Raw genomic sequence first — 13,696 nt, 5'->3', positions numbered from 1 at the left:
TATTTTACGAAATGGATTGAAGTTGTACCTACAAGACAAGCCGCTGATGCAGTAATCATTAAATTTTTAGAAGGAAACATTCTTGTTAGGTTTGAATTTCCAAATAAGATAATTACTAATAATACATTTTCATTCAAATCAAAGAATACGGTGGAGTCTTGCAACAAGTATAACATACGATTGGGTCACTCTACTTCCTATTACCCACAAGGAAATGGGCTAGAAGAGTCTTCAAATAAAATTTTGGTTAATATCAACAGAAAGTTGTTGAAAGATAACAAAAAGTCTTGGCATAACAAATTAATGGATGCTTTATGGGTTGATAAACTCACTACCAAACAATCCATTGGTATGTCCCCTTTCCAACTAGTTTGTGGGATAGATGTTGTTTTCCCCACATCGTTAGGAATCCTTGTTTTGAAATTACTGCAGGAATCCCAAGTTGAACCTAATGACCCGCATAGAAGAATAAACTAGACCATACAACTGCAACAATAAAGAGAGGACGTCTACCATAAAACCCAAGTAACCCAAGAGAAAATCAAGATAATTTATGATAGGAGAACCAAAGCTGATGATTTCCAAATAGAAGATACTATACTGAAATGGGATTCAAGAATTGAGAAGGGTAAGCATGGAAAGTTTGATAATTTGTGGAAGGAACCTTACAAAATTCATGCTTATAGAGGGAACAATGCCTTTTTTCTGAAAGATATGTCTGGAGCAAAGCTTCCTGGTGGACTTGTAAATGGCAGAATGCTCAAAAATTACTTCCCTCAAGAATAAATCACTTTCCATTCAAGTCATTGTGAATACCATTTTATTTTTGTACTATCAGTGTGGGTGGTTTATGTCAGAATTTGAAGCACGAGGAGAACACCATGAGCTCCTGATGAGATGATGTCATGTCTACAACAATAAACAAATCAATTTAGATGCAGAACAAAGGCTGAAGGCAAAGGACGAAGGCTATTGATCCAAGTGTTCTTCACACCTCACATGGAGGATGTCATCCCTAGCTGGAGCCATTGTTAGGGTCCTATGATTCATAGTTTCAATTGATTATTAGATATTTCCTTTTAGTTGATGAAATTGTAAATAATATTGTATTTTGCAAATGATTTACAAAATATATATATAAAAAATGAAGAAAAGAGGGTATAATAAAATGTATATGAGAAAAGAAAAAATAGAATGAAAATGAAAGAATGAAAAAACCCCATGAAAAATTTATGCAGGTGAGCAAGTTGAAATTGCATGAAAAAAAAGAAGAAGAAAAAAATGCATTAAAGTTAATTTATAAGATTTTCAAATAAAAGTGTGCAGCTTGTTTAAATGCCACATAGAAATAAATTGTATAGTTTAATCATACTGCTTAATGATGATTAAACTAAGTTAAAAAGGTTTCATATATTAGAAAATAAATCAACCATTAGGCTTAATCTTGGCTGAAATAAATAGGTAGATTAAAGGAATATTAATCAAAGTGTCTAAACATGGTTAATTTCTTACATACGTTAGATTAGGTGTACAAGCAACCTTGGAAAATTAATAAAAAGGATTACAAATTAAAATCCATCTTTAGAATAAATTAATCATACTTAAGATAAATTAATTAGGTTTAGAATAATTAATTGTGTGATTTAATCACGATTAATTAATATGTAATAATTCACTGGTGGTAATGTTTGGTTTTTATAATAAAGGTCGAAAGAGACAAATACTTTTTGTCGGCTTCTGATATATGGCGTGCAAAATCTAGTGGTTGAGATCTTCCCCACCCAAATCAACGTTGGAGAATTAAGTATGGACCTCCGTACCTATTCTATCTTTATCAAAAGTGGGGGAACTAAAAAGTGATATCCCCACTCCTGGGCCCCACATCACATTGGGGGCATATAAGGTGTTGGCATTATGACACAGGTATTGTCCTTGATGGCAACTCACCTGGCAAATCATTCGGATGACAGTTTAGGCTCATTGGCTCTCATAATACAAGAAAAGGAGGCATACGTAGGTTCCCATTGACGAAGCCGCGTATACACGCGATTTCACAGACCAAAAGATGCATATGCGTATACACGCACTTTCATGCATAGAAAAGCACATACAATTTGGAAAACTTGGTTTTCATCTGTGGTATTTGGTCCATGGTATTTTGGTATTGGTCCATGGTATTTGGTCCGAAGTATTGACCCTGGGTATTGGGTCCAAGGGATTGATTCTATATGGTTTTGGACCATGGTATTGAGTAAGGCCTAAGACTATAAAAGGTGAAGGAGATCATTAGGCGAAAGCACTTAAGGATTGAATATCTTATGAAGAGCAAGATCTAGAATATTGGTCATTGGGTTATGGTGCATAGCTGGATCTAATTCAAGGAGGAACCTAAGCGCTAGAAGAAGGATAAGTTCTATTAAAGGATCAAGATGTTAAGGCTTAAAGAGAAGTATCTTTGTGTGATTTTGATATGTTATCTTTGGCGCATGACTTGATCTATAAATTTGATGATCTGGGTATAACTGATGTCTGAATAGCTGAAAAGGGTAAATTATCTTTTACAGATCTGTACACAGGATCAGCATAGCAAAGGCGCGTATACACATTGGTTCGGTAATTCAAAACAATGTATATGCAGGTTTGTCTTAATATAGCAACGTATTCATGCAGGTTATACATATTGAGGTAGCGTACGCCTCATAAAATATGTTTTAGCTACTTTTGTTTATTGCTGCAGTGTTCTGGGTTCAAGATTAGTTTTTGGTTGCTATTACTGTATTCACGTTACAACATTTAGAGAAGTGATTGTTTGATTCAGTTTTGGTTGGTGTAAAGGAGATTGGTTAATGTAGATATATTTAATGTTTGATTAATGTTACTGATGGATCCAGTCTGAAAATTTATGAAACGTGGTCCCTGGAAGAAAAGAGAAGGTTTTAGCCTTCTGTAGGTCAGCACCTACGTACTAGTACATCAGCTAGTACAAGAGCTAAGGGGGTTGTAGCTCCCTTGCAGGAGAAGCTAGATAACGAGAGAAGGTTGTAGCCTTCTGTAGGTAGAAGCCTGCGTACTGGTATAAGACTGCACCAATACAGAAATATTGTAAAAAGAAGTTTCTTACTAAAATAAGATAGAGATGAATTGTAGCAGGTGGTTTTCACCCACATTTGGTTTCCACCTTATATCTTGTGTTCATGTGTGTGATTGCCTATACTATTTACTGCACTTGATTATTGTTTTATGATTCTGATACACAGATTAAGATTAGCTAACTAAACTAGAAGTCTGCAAGAGATACGCATTTTTCTCTATACACAGTTGTGTATATACACAGGTTTAATTAACAGAATTAGCATATATCAATTTGTTTATGGAAATGAAAAATTGATAAATTGGTAATACTAATTCACCCCCCCCAGTGTTATTTCCAACAGTTGGAATCAGAGCAGGTCCTTCAGAAGAAGCTTGATCGCTTGAAGGAAGATCTATCATCATGAGCAACTACGAAAAAGAGTCATCCATCAGGCCACCAATATTTGATGGGAGCAACTTCGTCTATTGGAAGGTAAGAACCACAACCTTTCCTCAATCGCTTGGTGCAAAAGTTTGGGATATCGTGGAAGGAGGATACACTTGCCCATCAACAACTCCTATAGATACATCTAGTAAAAAGGAGTATGAAACAAATGCAAAGGCAATCAATACTCTATTGGGGAGTCTATCTCAATAAGAATTCATCAAGGTTATGCAGCTCAAAACCACCAAAGAAATATGGGTCAATGTTATGAAACCAGCTCAAGAAAAGATAGAAAAAATAGATCAACGCCTTAGAATTCGGCCTCTTCGAGGGGGAAACCTCCTTTACATTACATAAATGAACAATTCTTGGATGATACAAATGAAAAGACCTCCTTTCTATATATAGGTGTCCAAGGGGTCATAACATAATCAGAGCCGACATAACAATAAATGTAAGGGCACAATAATAACAATAGTGGGCTTCTATGGGGCACAATAGTAACAATATGGGCACTACATGGGTACATCAATATAATAAGTGGGTTGTATTAATAACAATAAGGGGTTACACTAGTAGTATAGGGGCCTAACATGCCTCTCTCCTTCAAAAAGCGTTGTCCTCAATGCTTGAGTAGTTCTTGATGCTTCTATATAAAATTCTTGTCGTCCCATGTGGAATATTTAGTGGGTAAGTTCTTCCACTTGATGAGATACTCTGAAATTGATCAATTTCGTAGCTGTCGGGTTCTTGTTTTTGTGACTGCTCCAGGTTCCAATATGATTTTTCCTTCCTCTTCAGTTTCTAGCAATATAGTATGAATTGGGATCTTTTGCAACTTTTGAATAAGTGGCCATACTTCTTCATCCTTCTTCCATTCATCCCTTACTTTGTTTATCCAATCTGGTTGGATAATAGAAATAGCACAAAACAATGCTTCCACATCCTCATCCTTGAAGAGTCTTCCCACTCGGTAAGGTCACCATTTTTTAAGTGCATGTAGTATTGCCAACATTTCCTTCTCATAAATAGCTTGCTTGAGATGTAGCACCAAAAATACCCAATCACCTACATCAAAACATTTTTCACTATAATGTTGATCTACCTGTTGTTTCGTTTGATTTTGCACCAAAGTGGCGTTATCCTTTAAAATTTGGAGAACTTGTTGTTGATGCTCAATGTGATCTTTCATTGCTTGAACCTTTTTCTTCCTGATATGTCCTTCTATCTCTGGAGTTTGAGGAGTGGTAATTTCTTCCAATCCTTTACAAGATATGGTCGGATTCATTTCTTGATGCTTGATGTGATCTTTCATTTCTTGAACATTTTTGTTCTTGATATGTCCTTCTATCTTGATAGTTTGAGGAGTGGTAATTTCGACTAATGAATTACAAGATATGGTTGGATTCATTTCTTCTTTCTCAATGTGATCTTTCACTTCTTTCACCTTTTTCTTCTTGATATGTCCTTCTATCTTGAGAGTTTGAGGAGTGGTAATTCTTGCCAATGCTTTACAAGATATGGTCTGATTCATTTCTTCTTTCTCTGGGGTGGGGTCCTGGCATATATATTCTTCTTTTGATGTTTCTTGATCCTTTTCTTCCTCCTCTTCATATTCTATGCAAAATAACTTCTTCTCAGCACACTTATGACCTTTAGTGCATTTGCTATCACAATTGTAACAAAGCCCCTTTTCTCTTTTTTCTTCCAATTGTTGTGGTGTAACCCTTGTAGGTTGTGGAAGGCTAGGAGAAACAACACTTCCATATTTATAGTTGTGAGGGGTATGCTTCATGGTTTCCATAATTTTTCTTTCCAATATGTCACAAAGCCCTTTTACTCTTTCCAATTGTTGTGGTGTTGGTCTAAGGAAGGTGTTGCTCTTTGTATCCTCATAATGTGCTATCATTTCCTCCATGAAAATTGACCACGTAACAAGTTGTTTACGAGAACAAAGCCCTTCATACCATAAAAATCGATCTGGTTCTAACTATGAAGATGCAATACATACCTTTTGTAACAGTGGTACACCATGTAGATCAAAATATTGCTCCATCTGAAGTATCCAATTTATCGGATCCTTGCCATCAAACTTCCTCATCTTGCATTTTCTTGATTTTAGGAGCTCGATATCGAAACGACTGTAACTCTGTAATTTTGGATCTCTAAGTTCTGAAATTGCGACCTGTGGTAGCCCTCTTTGTTCTCTTTCCAATGCCACTAGTCTGATCCAAATTGGATTCTCCAAGAAAGAGTTATGCACAATCTCCTAAGATGACCTGATTATAGACCTTTCCAGAAGAGTGAACTTGTATGAAGTGCCACGTGTCACTGTTTCGACCTTTGGCTCTAAAAAATATCTACAAGAATCTACAGTCTATCCTCTTTCTGCAACTTCTTATGAAATTTCAATCCAATGCTCAGAGAGAAAGTTATGACGATTTTCCCCAGGTCACCTGTTTGGAATGTAATTCAGGAGTCTCCAAAAAGACCAACTTCCTCAGATCATATCTCCACAAATATAGTGCAAAAAGCTCTGAAATTTGGACTCGAGCTTCAGTGCGATCTCGTCTCAAATGGGTTTTTTTTTTGAGCTTCTGAAACATCGCAGAAAAAAATTTATAGCGAAAATTCCACGATGACCCATTTGGAGCAGCGAAACCCTAGAATCCAAAGCTCTGATACCAAATGTTATGAAACCAACTCAAGAAAAGATAGAAAAAATAGATCAACGCCTTAGAATTTAGCTTCTTCGAGGGGGCGACCTCCTTTACATTACATAAATGAACAATTCTTGGATGATACAAATGAAAATACCTCCTTTCTATATATAGGAGTCCAAGGGGTCATAACATAATCAGAGCCGACATGACAATAATAATGTAAGGGCACAATAATAACAATAGTGGGCTTCTATGGGGTACAATAGTAACAATATGCGCACTACATGGGTACATCAATATAATAAGTGGGTTGTACTAATAACAATAAGGGGTTACACTAGTAGTATAAGGGCCTAACAGTCAAGATCATTCTAAGTTATGAAGGAGACGATAAGGTAAAACGTGCAAAATTAGAATCTATCAAAATTCAATATGAAACTCTGAGAATGCACAATGATGAAAGTGTGGCTAATTATTTCTTACGTATAGATGAGATTGTTAATCACATGAAAATCTTGGATGAATAGATAAAAGAAGTTACTTTAGTCAAAAAGGTTTTAAGATCTTTGTCTTCTAGGTTTGAATCAAAAGTTTCTTCCATAGAAGAAAAGAAAAATCTTCAGAGTACTACCATGTCATAGTTGCACAGAATCCTAACTGCTTTCGAAATGAGAAAAGGGGGTCCATCAGACATGAGAGAAGCTACATTACAAGCTTCAAGAAAAGGATAATACAATGAGTCAGGACATACATCAGAAGGAGAGGAAGAATCAAACTTTGTCAAGAACCTTCAACGGGGTTTTGGAAGATTCAGAGGTAAGCTACCTTTCAAATGATTTGCTTGTGGAAGAGACGGTCACTATGCAGCCAAATGTCCTCATAAATATAAGCTTGATAAAGGTAAGGAACCAGTTAAATGGGCCAGGAAACAGAATGTAAGTAAGATGAGCTATTATACACATGAAGACAGCGATGGATTTTCAAATTGTGATGAAGATGAACATGGTAATGATTATAGACTTTTGATGGCTTTTGAAGATGATGATTTCTTGGATGCTATAGATGAAGGTCTCTATGAAGAAATTTCTAAACTTAAAATTGGCTTAGAAGAAAAGAGTATGATTATAGATACTTAGACATTCCAACTTGCTTTGGGTTTGTTAGTTAGATTGGGTTGTTGAGATATTCTCTAACAATATTCTCCTAGTTTGGAATTTATTGTATCTCAGAAGAACTATATATGTGGATGTATTTTGTTTTCAAAATGAAACATACAAATTGTTTTGTGTGTATCTTGTGCAATATGAGTGTTCATCAAATTTCCTTTTGAGAGCCTTTTGAGAGCCTCATAAGCATGTATATTATTTGAATAAAATACCCGGTGATGTATATGTTTAGAAGATATGTTGTAATGCATCCTACGAACGTTGTTACTAGTCATTGAAACTATATTTACCATTGGCTGAACAATGTTTACAAGCTCGTGTTTAAATTTAGTGACACTAAAAATGATCACATAAAGTTACCAGGATTTCTAGGAGGAGAAAAGTCCTTTTAATTAGATGCAAAGTTTTGTTACGAGTCCATTCCAATAGATATTAACGCATCTAATGTGATTACCTCAAGATGTGCGACAAAATTTCTTGAAATGACAGATGATCTAGAAGAAGGGAATTTAATATTGAAGACATAAGCCCTCCTCAGACATATTCTCATGTCATTAAGGTTGGATTGTATTAGTGTGTTTCAAATATGTTTTGGCATTTATTACATGTCCTGAGAATCTGAACGTTGAACATAGGTGCGAGGAGTCTATTACATGGAACAATGGCATAACCTGCTCACATCAAATTTCCATTCACACCCAACAAGTAAACACATTATTTGATGAATCCATTAAACATGATTATATGTTGCCCAATGAAAAGGGAATTAGAACAAAATTGGTATATGCTTCCAAATGATAAAAGGAATTAGAACGTAGACCAAATCTGGAGGAGAGAGAGAAACAATGCTAGAGTCGACTAAAGCGAACACAAAACATAGCTAGAAATTCAAAAAAATTGAGAGCAAATTTCACCACACTTGAGAAGTTTTTATAAAGCATGATTAAGGAAACCCCGCAAATGGGTTTGTCTACAACAAATTATCACTGCTCTTGTAGTGCTTTAATGTAAAAATGTGCCAAATTCCCCCGCCGTTAGACAGGGCCTTTCCAAAAATCTGCATCTTGACAAAAAAATGGCATCAGAATTTAAAAGATATACTAGGAGATAAACACAGTTAGAAAAACACAATTTCTAAAAAAAAAAATTAATTCTAAAAACATAAAAAATCTATATGGGATATCTTTTGTTCTTATTTTTATTCATTTGCATAAAACAACCGAATACATTCTCTCAATTTTTTACAACTATGAAAATTGTCTTCACATCTCTTCAAAAATCATTACTAATCATGGGATTCTAATTCCAACTAATTAGCTGAGATTGATTCTTTATTAATTCATAATATGTGTCCAGAGAACTCAAAATTTTCTCGGACCTTAAGCATTATTTTCAACACTTCCCTTTAATGCTTAATGGGGAGACTCCAAACATATTTCTCATATAATAAAATTTTTCTTTTAGTAATGTTTGGTGAATATTTTAGTAACTTGATCATTTATTTTACAAAACTTTTTTTCAATTTCCTTTTCTGCCACATAATCTCTTGTGAAATGATATTTGATATCAATATGTTTGGTGCTATTATGAAACAATAATTTTTTACTTATGGCAATTGTAGATATGTTATCATAATAAATAATTGTGGTATCTTGTTGCTCTTGCTTCACTCTATTAATATTTTCTTCAACCAAAATTGTTTAACGATTGTTGTTATCACTGCAATGTACTCTGCATCTCTAGAAGATAATGAAATAGTTGGTTTTTTATTTAAATACGACTATACTTCACCTAATCCTAGTATGAAAATAAAACTTGAAATACTTTTTCTATCATCAAGGAATCCACCCCAATTGTTATTTGTATAACAATACAACCCAAAATTATTTTTTGAAGTATACTAAATACCAAATTTGCTTGCTCCATGGGGATGCCTTGAATATCCTTTTGTCACTCTAAAATGAATGTTACTTGACTTAGAATGAACCTAGAAATCAAGCTTATTGCTCACATAATATCAGGGCTATTGGATGTAAGCTACATAATACTTCCTATCAATATCATATATGATTTAGCATCTACCTTTTTAACTCCATATTCTACAGATTTGTTTTCAATTCTATTCATGGGTGTGCTCATGGGTTTACTAATTTTTCATTTTCTATTTGTGAAGAAGATTTTTAGCATATTTTTCTTGTGAAATAAATATACCATCATCTATTTGCCTCACTTCTATGCCAAGAAAATAATGTGTCAATCCCAACTCAGAAATCCAGTCATCATAACATGTTTGAAAGTTTCCACTAAGTGATTACTTAAAGTATATATCAAGTCATCTACATATAAACAAACAATCATTATATCATTACCATATGACTTAATATATTATATGAGTTCATTTTCACTTCTGTTAAATCGATTTTTCCCGAAAAAATTGTCAATTTTGCTATACCATGCTCTTGGAATTTGTTTAAAGCCATAAAGAAATTTTTTTACTTATACACTTTGTGTTCATTTCCTACAACTTCATATCCTTAGGGCTACTCCACATATACATCTTCTTTTAATACACTATTCAAAAAGGTTGATTTCACATCAAATTATTAAACCAACCAATTATATTGTGCTACTAATGCCAAAACAATTCTTTTTGTACTATCTAATATTGCAATATGTTTCACTATATTCAATGTATTCAATACCTTGTTGCTAAGCATACCCCTTTCCCACTAATCTTCCTTTATGATTTTGTATGGATCCATCAACTACATAGTTTTTTTTATACAGCCATTTGACTCCAATGACTTTTTTTGGTAAGAGGGTCCAAAAGCTTCCATGTTTCATTTCCTCTCCGTTGTTACAATCTCTTCATTGTTTGCTTCATGTTTCATCTTTTATTGGATCTTCAAAATATCTTGCCTTTACTTCAATAGGAGAAACTAAATCAAAATTAATGTATACATAAATTTCATTTAAGGAGTTTACCTTTCTTGGAGGACTTGAATTTGAAACATGTCTTGAAATTGAAGAAGATGTAGTGGATGTAGTCTGGAAAACAAAAAAATCATTTTCTAGTAGAATAACTTTTAGATTTTCTTTTTTTCATCATAACAATTAATGACTAACCAATAATTTTTTATTTTGTGGATTATATAATTTATAAGCCTTTGTCTTCTCACAATAGCCAATAAAAATTCATTTCACAATTTTATTATCTAATTTTCTCTTTTTTTCCAACACGAACATGAACATAAGCAATACAACCAAAAACTTTCAAATTAGCAACTCTAGGTTTTCTCAAACATTGACTAATGAAATATGGCTCTTTGACCAAAATGGAATATCACTACACCAAAATGCATAAAAAGTTATGAGAAGAAACACAATTAGAAAAATACAATTAATACAAATAGTAAACCCAAAAACATTAAAGATCTCGATGCCTCATATTTTTTTTGTTCTCCTTCTTATTCATATGGTTAAAAGAATTATATACATTCATATATAGTTCTCACACTTTTTGAAGTATCGAAATTTCCTTCACATTTCTACAACGACGGAAAATGCTATTAATGCCAACTAATTAACTGAGACTAATTCTAACTTTCTACTGACTTGCAATTTGCATGTTTTGTTAAATACAATTTGAAAATTTTACAAAGCCATTAAGATTTTGGACATTCAGAAATCTGGCAGAAAGTTTGAAAACCGTCAGATTTGTGAATCAATTTTGAAATTACAACTCTACCAAAAATAAATTACATTAACAATTATTTTTAAAATTATGATATGATGAGCAAGTCTTGGTAGTATTTCTTCTCAACCCTTTGACTCTTTTTCTCTAACTTGAATACCACATATATTTTAAATCATATCTATATATTTAAATTATCTATTAATTTGTTTTATCTTTAATAATAATAAAAATAAATTTTAAATAAAATGATGACCTAATTGATTTTTAACACATTTTTTTAAACCATATTTATATATTTAAATTATCTATTAATTCATTTTATATTTAATAATAAAAAAATTAATTTTAAATAAAATTATGGCCTAATTGATTTTTATAATTTTAACACTTGTTTTGATATATTTAATTTATCCATATAAATTAGATGGTATCTTATTTATGTAACGCATTAATTTATGTATATAAGGTATTTAAAGTTAAGAATTTATCAGAGGAAAAAGCCAATGCATTATCACGGAGTGCAAATCTTTCCGTTCACTGCCATATTGTCTCTGCGTCTGCTTATGGTGAAGACTACAGAGTGCAAACAATTTCCAGAGCCGCGAATGCGCGGCGCTACCCACTCAGCTACGATAACGTATCAATGCTTCTCCTTACGGCGCAGGTGGTAGAGTGTAGACCGAGCAACGGCAAGCGGGACAGAGACGATTGCGGGAGCCACGGATGCGCGGCGTGAGCCACTCTACAATACAATCTCTGTGGAAAATGTGGGAGCAGTATGGCAAGTGAGTGGCTTCGGTGGCCTCTTCAATCGAATGCTGGCAGTACACGCAGAGAACTGCTTCTTCTTCTCCTATACCGGGGATCGGGAACGTGGGCGATAGCCATCCGCGCACCATTCTCTCAGTGTCTAGCAGATCCTCGGGATCCATCGCATCCACTGCCTCCCCACCTCCTCGACAAATGGGGGAAATAATTCGATTTCAAAGTTGTTGTCAAAGATGAAATTAAATGCGATTCCAAGGTCGTCGTCGTTATCAACATCAAGATCCTCATCCTGAGCATCGATGATGTCGTTGTCAACGACATCAACATCGTGAATGTCAGCATCGATTTGTTCAACTGTGGTGTCTTCTTCAATGACGTCATGGTATCTATCCCTTGCATTCTGTTCGGCTTCGAGGTCGCCAATGATGAAAAGGGGAGGTGGGGGAAATATGTCTATTGTGAGCAGATATTCATCCTCCTCGTTCCACGAGTTGTCAACTTCATCAACTCGTCCACCTGCATATACCCTTTGTTCTGCGTCGACTATGTCAGACGTCCTGAGTCCCAGCCGTCTTCGAAGTTCCCTCTCCCACTCTGTCAATAGCAGTTGCTCACCTCTTATTGTTCTCGCTCTCACCAATCTTCCCAGCTCATCTCGATCCCTCTTCAAACCCATGTAGCTCGCTTCCATTTCCTCCCTCCTGCCAGCCATGGCCTCTAACTTGAACTTCGCTTTCACACTGAAGCCTAACGCTCACAGCCATTTTTCTAATTACTTATGCCCAGTATTTGCGTTCGCCCTCCCTTGCCAACCGTTACGTCTTTACGGATTAGCAGGGCTCAAAATTCTATTTTAATAATTTTACATGAGTGTGTTTGTCAAATTTATGAATTAATATTATTAAATGTGTTTAAATTCACATTTAGATATGCAATGGCATAATGGATCTAATTCCTTAAAAGAAACCTAATCAATATTAAGGGAAAATACACTTAATGTTGCCTTAAAGAAAGGTATAAAGAAGGGTAACTAAGATTGTTTCGGAGTTTAATTGAAGATTTTAATGGAGGGTCTCTTTTTCTCCTTTTTTTCATCCATTTCTCTCTTCTTTCTTTTTTTACTTCGTTTTCATTTCCCTTCTTTTCTTCCTTACACCTTTCTGGTTGGAAGTGTAACTAGTTTTTGTCTTCATAATTGTCATTTTGTTTGATGCCACGATGTAATTATGTATTGATCAAAAGAAGAAAGAATATTGTAAAAATAATAATTTATATAAATCATGGGTTTCATGTTTGAGTCTTTGGTCAATAAGTTAGACATCCATTGCATACCTTTAAGATTGTCTTGAGTCAAAAGATCATGGTTATTATGTAAAGACCTTTTTTGACATCATTTTGTATTTTAGAAAAATGATTATAATGATCCCAAGTACAAGTTGGCCATCTAGCTAAAGTCAGCCTCACAATGGGCTTGCAGAGCTCTTGAAAGGCTATATAAAGAAGACATTCAACCTCCTTTGAGGATGAATATACATGAATATACACACTTCATTTTCAGAGAAAGTCTACAATCAAGAAAGAATTCCAAGGAAAAATGATGAAGACATGAGTTTAGATGAAGAGAAATCTGCCCTAGAAGACATGGAAGGTCTATAATATGCTAAATGCCTTGGATGTTTTCATATATGAAGTTGCAGGAAGGCTATAAAGCTTATGATTAAAATTCAAGAAGAGAAAATGGGCTAGCTGGTTGACCTATGTCTTGATGGAAGCAAAGGGGCTTGTTTAGGTCTTCGAAGTCTGCTTTGAAGTTGATAAGAAGAGAAGTTCTTGTAGGTTTTCCCCTGTTGGAGGGGTTTTTCTGTGGAGTGAAGCCTATATCTTG

This window comes from Pinus tabuliformis, chromosome Q, assembly GCF_031772625.1.
Source record: "Pinus tabuliformis cultivar Carrire ecotype Pingquan chromosome Q, CPIR1, whole genome shotgun sequence".
Taxonomy (NCBI): Eukaryota; Viridiplantae; Streptophyta; class Pinopsida; order Pinales; family Pinaceae; genus Pinus; species Pinus tabuliformis.
Note: the sequence above shows the minus strand (reverse complement) of the source record.